Raw genomic sequence first — 8,797 nt, 5'->3', positions numbered from 1 at the left:
AAAGCATGTTTTTGGGCATGGCACGTGTTGAAAACATGAGATGCTTCTTGTTTCAATTTGATTTACCATGAGCACTCTTGCACATGTTTACGAGGCATGAAATTTGAGACCAATTAAGTTTGTTTTCAATATCTTGAATGCAGTTGGGTGACTTATTGGATGAAAAATCCTGACATATATATATATATATATATATATATATATATATAAAGTTGATTGAGTTTGAGTTTCCCATTGCGTAACCGGCCCTCTTGCCTCATTAAACAGTGAGTGTTTGCGTCAAAATTTGAGAAATTTGGTTTGATTGATAACATGGCTAGGTTAGTTTCATAGCCTTTTTGACTTGAGTTAGTAAGTCTATAGGAGTGTCTTTACACCTTATACCCTAAAACCATTTGGTTTGGGAGTCATTGACTTAACACTCGATACATGAGTTAATTAGAAAGCTTAAGGGAGCTAAGCATTGCAAAACAAGAAGAAAAAAAAAAAAAATTATGCCTTGGTTGTTTCATTTGATAGGAAGTCCAATAAATTTTGAGATGCTCAATTATTTATGTTAGAATTATTTTCAAGCTTCATAATTATGTGTTAGTTCATTTTGCGTTAAATGCAATCAGACATCCCACGAAAGAAGGAATTAGTTAGTTGTTTTTCAGTTTAGTTTCAGTCTTGTATTGCTAAGGGACTAGCAATGTGTAAGTTTGGGGGTGTGATAAGCGCTGAATGTTGCACATTCAAACTCCTTAACTCGTATATATTAATTCCTTAGCACTGTTATCTATTTGATTTAGTTGTTGTTTTAGTGTTTTCAAGTTTTTAATAAAGATGCAAGAAATTCTATTGATTTTTGGCTTAAAGCACATTTTGAAAGGACCTATATGATGTGATTAAGTTTAATCAAATCAAGGAAATGATTAAATCGGAATTTCCCTAATTAGATTTAAAATCGGATTGGATTAAATTTTGGATTTTGCAAACATCTTAGTATTTTGACCATAACTTTCAGCTCAAGTATCAGATTGAGGTGAAATTAGTGGCATTGGAAATCTAACTAAAAATAATAAAATCATTGTGAAATAAGATTTTCCTAATTTGGATGTTTGCTATACCAAAATTGTCCTGTAATGTAAGGACAAAAATCTGGACGAATCCTATTCCAATTTGTACTAGGATTTCTTCATAATTGGACTAGGAGACTGAAATATGATTTTTTTTGTGATTTCTAAGGCTTCTAGGATTTGTTTTATACCCTATAAAGAGGCCTCTAGGTTTTGCAGAGAATGTGTGCTTAGTTTCAGACAGAAAATATCTTCTTGGAAGCTTAAAGAGTTGAGGAGAAGGTGAACATGGCAGGAGGCCATTCTAGCACCACCATAAGCGGCTAAATTTATAATAGAGTGTTGATGTAGCCCTTTCCAAGTAATAGTGATTTAATTGTATTTTTAATTTAAGAATTTTCTATATGCATGATGGTTATATAACTTAGAGATTTGGTTTTAAAGTTTATACGCAATCATTATGAAATTCTTCTCTTGTCTTAAAAAACTTTTTATCTTGGTTGAACTCTCAATCCTTCATATTTTATGTGACTATATGAATGATTGTTATACAACAGTTTTAACTAACACATGATCATAAGGGTTTGATAGGCCATGCCTAGGGAAGGCAAATGACTCTACACCCTAGGTTAGTGTAATTTAGGTAGACAATTCGTACGTCCTGAAGATGAGTTTTGCTTATTCCTTGATTGCGTGTAACTGATTAAGCGATTTGATAGTCCATACCTAAGGAAGAAGGACTGCACCGCATCTAAAGGTTAGACAGACAGTCCGTGCCAATCGAAGTTAGATTATACTTATTTCTTAATTATGGTATTTTCTTGATTACTCGAGTGAGACAAGCCCTATACCATGCATGTATCAATTTTCCTTGTTAATTTATAATTGACCATTGTTATGTGATTAATGGTGAAATCAACCCCTATTCTTTCTCTCATTTTATTTATCTTTATCTTCACTTTTATAAAAGAAAAACAAAACAATCATCTTTTGAATTGAGTTATATTTGATCTTGATAAGCTTAATAACAACACCTGCGCAGTCATTGAGGTTCGACACCCTCAATATAATCCTATCATACAAGGATTCATTGTATTATGAGTGGTATTTTTATTATTAATATTTTTGCAGACAAAAAGACCACATCAACCTAGACAGGAGAACTTGGTTTGTAAATTGAAGAAGTCACTTTATGGGCTGAAGCAATCTCCAAGGCAGTGGTATAAGCGGTTTGACTCCTACATAATTAGAATTGGATACAGGAGATGTGAATATGACTGTTGTGTGTATGTAAGGAGCCTTGATGATGGGTCATTTGTTTTTCTGTTAGTGTATATGGATGATACGCTTATTGAAGCTAAGAGTATAGTGGAGGTCAACAAGCTAAAGGTTTTCTTGAGTAGAGAATTTGGCATCACGGATTTGGATGCAGCCAAAAAGATTCTTGGGATGGAGATTCGTAGGGACAGGGATGCCAAGAGATTGTGGCTATCTCAGGCTGACTATTTGAAGAAGGTGTTGGAGAGGTTTAGAATGGATAATGCGAAACCAGTGAGTACACCTTCGGCGAATCACTTCTATTTGTCTACCTTCTAGTGTCCAAAGGCAATTGAAGAAACTGAAGACATGTTTAAAGTCCCATATGCCAGTGCAGTGGGATGTTTGATGTAGGCTATGTTATATACCAAGCTAGATTTGCTAATACAATCAGTGTGGTGAGCAAGTACATGGCAAATCCAGGGAGACAACACTGGGATGCAGTCAAATGGATTTTCAGATACTTGAAATATACTACAGACTATGACATCACTTTTGTCAAACATAAGGGTGATTTGTCAATTGTGGGGTACGTGGATACAGATTATGCAGGGGATTTGGATGATAGGGGATTGACCACAGGTAACATGTTCACTCTTGCAAGAAGACCCATTTGTTAGAGGTTTATGATCCAGTCCACGGTTGCGATGTCCATGACTGAGGCGGAGTACATGGCAGCAATTGAGGCTGTGAAGGAACCTTTGTGGCTCACAAGGTTTGTCAGGGAGCTGGGTATTCAGTAAGTGGAGTCCCATTGTACTGTGACAATCAGAGTGCCATTTACTTGATAAAGAACCAGATGTATCATACGAGAACCAAGCATATTGATGTGAGGTCTCACAAGATCAGGGAATTAGTTGATAGAGGTGAATTATTTCTTGAGAAGATTCACACTTCTGGGAATACAGCAGACATATTTACGAAGCCTATTACCGTAGACAAGTTCAAGCATTGCCTGGACTTGACAAATGTCTCTAGGTGCTACAAAGGAGATGAGAGAAGGCGGCATCCCCAAACCTATCAGTTCCATGTGAAAGCCCAATACTTGATTATCTTCGAAGAGGTGAATACTCGCCAAGATGGAGATTGTTCGAACAAGTGGCTCATATGCTTTCAGGCATAGAGAGTAATACTGAAACTACTGGCCCATTGGACGTAATTAGGTTTATGTGGGCCTGGGGACAAATAGGTTGTGGAGGGTATTTTGGAGTTTTTCAAAATACTTATAATTAGGTTTTCCAATAAGATTGTTAAGTTGTAATCCTAAATCATTGAATAGTAAAATATAGTTGCATTCTCTTGTGGAAGTAGGCACATGGCAGAACCATGTAAATCTGTATCTTGATTTTTTTCTTCACCTCACAATTTTGAATTCCATATTATTCATCATTGTTGTGCACCGTAACAACAGTGTCGAAGTGAACTTCACTTCACATTTCTCTCAAGATTGAGAATCAATGCTATAAGTAGTCATGAGTTCATGTTATTAATATTGACAATCGTTATGATAGAACAAGAACTCATGTGGTTCGTTCAATACATTATAATCACACAAACATATCAATCAAATCTCCAGTACTTCACATGATTAAGATAAATCATCATGATTGATAAGTTATAGTCTTATCAAATGTAATATCCAATTATATTAAGGGATAAATGCAAAATTGGTCTCTGTAGTTGGCCTAAATTACAAATTACTTCGTGTGGTATCAATAATAATTTATAAGTCCTTGTAGTTAGCCTAAATTAGAAATCACTCACTGTGGTATAAAAATAATTTATAGGTCCTTAGGGTTTGTCAAAATAACAGTTTACTTACTGAAATCAATTTTTGTTTAATAACTTTACAAAATCTGTTACACTTTCAAAAATAATGATTTTCACATCATTTTAGGATTCTAGCTAAGATTATATTGTAGCTCTCACTCCACGTCATATTGTTATAGTAAATTAACCTAATCTCGTCAGTCGCTTCACAGAGTGCGACAGTTAAATTCTCTCAAAATGCTCCCAAATTGTAGCGAGGAAGATGAAGATTACGGAGGGTTACGCACGGAGTAAAATTTTGGGGATAAAAGAGAATAGGTTAATTTACTGTAGTAGTATGACGTTGAGTGAGGGATGAAGTGTAATCTTAGCTGGTGTTCTAAAATGGTGTAGAAAATCCTAGTCGTCATTTTTTAAAGTTAAAAATTCATAATATCAAGTGTCGTATTTTTATTGGGTATGACGTGACAAAGTAATGAATTATGTTAAATTACTTAACGAAAATTGATTTCATGTAGCAAACTGTTATTTTGGCTTACCTTAAAGACATATAAATTATTTTTTATACCACATGTAATGATTTGTAATTTAGGCCAACTACAGAGGCGCCCTATAAAATATTTGTTATACCACAGGGAGTAATTTATAATTTAAGCCAACCATATGGACCAATTTTGCATTTGTCCCTTATATTAACGACTGCGAACAACAGTTCATAAGTTACATTGTTTATGGTTTAAGATCTTTTGTATGATAATTCTATTAACACACCTTAAACCATATTCAATATATCTTAAGAGCTTACCTGTATACGATAAATAATAATCAATTGATGCTTACATGTAAACAATAATACACCGAATAGGTAAGTCTATTATATATTTTTTTTCATAGGTTGCTTGCCAAGAGAAGATATTTCTGGAGTGTCACCATCGAGCATATTGACAATGAGACACTTCCATTTTCTACAGATCGATACAGGGTGGCACACGAATATGATATCATGATTCAAATTTTGCTGCCAGTTAGGTAAACGGCTATAAGTACGTAGTTTGATTTGGTCAAGGTAAACGAATTAAGGTGCAGACAAATGGTATGTTTTTGTGTTAGGGTCGTCCTTGATACGAGGAAGGATTAGAATTAGGTTTCATTAACACGACACCTGTGTCAACAAAAAAATTACACTAACGGAATATACATATATATACCGGATCATATCACCCATGTTTCTCTTGATATTCGCAAATTGCACATACATCTTCTTTAATTACTTTAGTATCACATAATCGATGCAATACACTAATTTGCCTTTATATATTTAATAACATGTGTGTTTTTTACTAAGAGTACTTATATTATATTGGGCAATCCAAAATAGTTAAAAGATTATATATTAATTCTCCCTAGCCCTGCATCAAAATTTTTTAAAAGAAATTTCACATTCAGTTAGTCAAAATAGCTAAAATTTTGTTGAGATTCTACAATTTGTTGAGCTCAGTATCTCAACAATGCATAATTTATACTAATAAAAACATCAATATGGTTCTATCCCTTCTTTGGGACTAATGAAAGTAGATAAATAAATAATATTTTAAAAGAAAGAAAAAAACGAAAAGTTGATGACTAGAAATGTTAAACCAGACGTAGGTGCTTTAGAAAAGTAGATAGCAAAAATACAAAATCAACCCTATGTATACCAACGCTTATTTTTCGGCGCTTATATTAAAATACCAACACTTCTCTTTTTACTGACGCTTTTTTCTCGGCCATGCATCTCACACAAGCTCCGGGAAAAAATGCGCCTGTATAGGTCATTTGTTTTTGGTAGTGATAGAGAAGGTAAATTTTTGCCAAGTCCGATGTGCCTGTTAGAGATTTGACTACAACGCCTATACCCATTTACTTTGTTCACAACAACATCCTCATTCACTTTTACATAACCAAGTCAGGGAGACTTCCATGAATCCTAGGAACCAGACATTTTACAAAGTGGACAATGTTGCATAATTCAGTGAACAAAGGATGGGGGCTAGAATTTGTAGAATATATTTTTAAAGATTTTTTTGTTATAAATTTAAGTAAATTAATGCTATATAGCGACCCACTGAAAAACACTAGTCACACCTAAACCATCACTTTAAAAGTACTAGTCAATTTTGAGTCTCTTTAGAATCACTTATAAAGCCTAGTTTCTTTTAGTAAGAAATGTGAGACCTAACATCTATATATGAGGGTCTTTTATAAATTACCTTAAAAGAACTAGTCGATTTAGAACTGATTTAAAATCACTTATAAAGCTTAGTTTCACTTAGTAATTAATAAGGAATATGGGACCTAGCTAGCATCCATGAATGTCTTTTATAAATCACTCGCTACTCATCTTCCTGGTATAGGATCCGAATATTACTTTTTGCAGTGTTTTAGAATGTGAAGGAAGCCTGTGTAATTGTAACAAAATTTTCCAACTTTGCTGATCTTAATAAAGAAGACTTTGGAAAGCTTTCAGAGTTTGCAAGTTGTTCATGCCAGAGAGAACAAAGTAAACTAATCGGGTTCTTGGTTGGACTGTCATCTTCAAGTGAATCCAAATCTTTCTTAATATTCTTTATTAGCATTCGACTTTCTCACATTAAAAAAAAATATATATAGTAATAATTCTATGATGACGATGATGATAATCAATCGTATAACACTATTAAATAAAAATTTTCATAAATTAATTGTTTCGACTATAAAATTTTTAAGTATTGATGACAGCTATAATAGACTCCAAGTTGGCTACTTAAATATACTCCAAATTGGATTAGAAAACATATTCAACGAGAAAGAAAAATATAATGCAAGGCCCACGTGATGTTGACACAACAAATATATTAACAGAAATGATAATTCGTGAAAATAATATTAATTAAGGATGATGAGGATGATGGTGACAATAGTTATAACTATAATTAGCCGACTGCATGTGGGGTACTTTTCCGATCTCTTATATTTCTTTTTTACTTGAGAAAAGATGAGATAATTATGGGTTAATGGTTGGGAAGCTAGAGTTGTAGTGCGAAAAATTTGCTATAATTTAGGATTTTAAGTTTTTCTCCTTTTTTTAGGTTTTTATTGTAGTGTTAAGGATGGGTTTTAAGAGTTTTTTTTTTTTTTTGAGTGAAGAGGGAGGAAAGTTGTTTATTAATGTTTGGATCATTTTTTAGATACAAAGGATATAGAAAAATGAGAGGTTTATAAAACAAGCTACTTATATTTTAGGGGTAATTACCATTTGCCCCCATGAACTAGAGTGTCTTGGCACTTTCCTCCTATGAACTACCAACTGTGACACTTGGCCCCATCAAATTACTATCTTATGACAAAAAGTTTCATTCCGTTAGTTAAAGGGGTTAAAATTAATGGTCAACAGTTATGTGCAAGTCATGTGCTATTTTAAATTTTTCTTCTACTTTTGCCCTCACTTCAGACCGAGAAAATGATGCTTATACCCTCCTAAACCCTAATCCAACACATGAAAACAATTTAAAATGTTGGCAAAAGTGGAAGAAAAAAAATTAAAAATGGCACATGACTTGCACATGACCGTTGACCGTCAATTTTAACCTCTTTGACTAATGAAAATGAAACTTTTGTCATAGATGGTAGTTTGATAGGGTCAAGTGTCATAGTTGGTAGTTCGTGGGAGAAAGTGACAAGGCACTGTAATTTATGGGGGCAAAAGGTAATTACCCCTATATTTTTTCTTTTATGGTTAGGTGTATCTGAATACTCTAAACCTCCTTAATTTCAACAAAAAGAAAAATAAATAAATGGGAAAAACGTCATATCACTCACGTAATATCACCTAGCTCTTATTTGGTACAATATAGGGCGTCGCGTTACGCTATTTGAATGCTTTAATGCGCCTACCAAATATGAATACGAACCGTTTCATCAAGAATGATGCTGCCCCACCGTAATGGTTGGTACATCAACTGAGATTCGTGGCACCTTCTGGCAAACGATTTTCATCTCCTTCTGCCTTATTTTTACTTTTCTCAAAAAAAAAAAGAAAAAAAAAAAGAAAGTAAATATATTTTTAAAACTATTTTTTTCATTTCATTTCATAAAAATCAACACCTTTATGTCACATGATCAATCACTTAATTCTTATAACTAATAAAAAAAATTAAAAAAACAAAAAAAAAAAAAAAACAAAGTAAACTCATTTCAAAAGCCATTTGTCAAAGGACCCTATATTTAAATCTTCTGATGCAACTTGATTATTTTTTCCATTACAAATTTGGGAAACCCCCAACCTCATGATGTCAGAACAACTTACAACACTCGCATACTTCTTCAGCCCACGCCGTAAAAGACACCAGTGTCGCTGATTTTTTATAATTTTTTTTTTTTTTTTGAGGTAGACAGTAGTGTCAAGTTGTCAACTAGTACATGCTGTTGATATTTTTGATAATCGCTTAAAATTATTCTACAACCATTGTCATTGTACCATTCTGCTTCTGGTGTTGACAATAATGATTTAGTAGTATTTGTTTTTTTAATAAGCGACAATAATTTAGTATAGCTGGTTAACTGCTTTCATTTTATTCGCTTAGTGTTCTTACTTTTGTAGTCCTACCTCTAGTCATGTAGCATATATCCTATAA

Source organism: Corylus avellana, chromosome ca6 (assembly GCF_901000735.1).
Source record: "Corylus avellana chromosome ca6, CavTom2PMs-1.0".
NCBI classification, from domain to species: domain Eukaryota; kingdom Viridiplantae; phylum Streptophyta; class Magnoliopsida; order Fagales; family Betulaceae; genus Corylus; species Corylus avellana.
Note: the sequence above shows the minus strand (reverse complement) of the source record.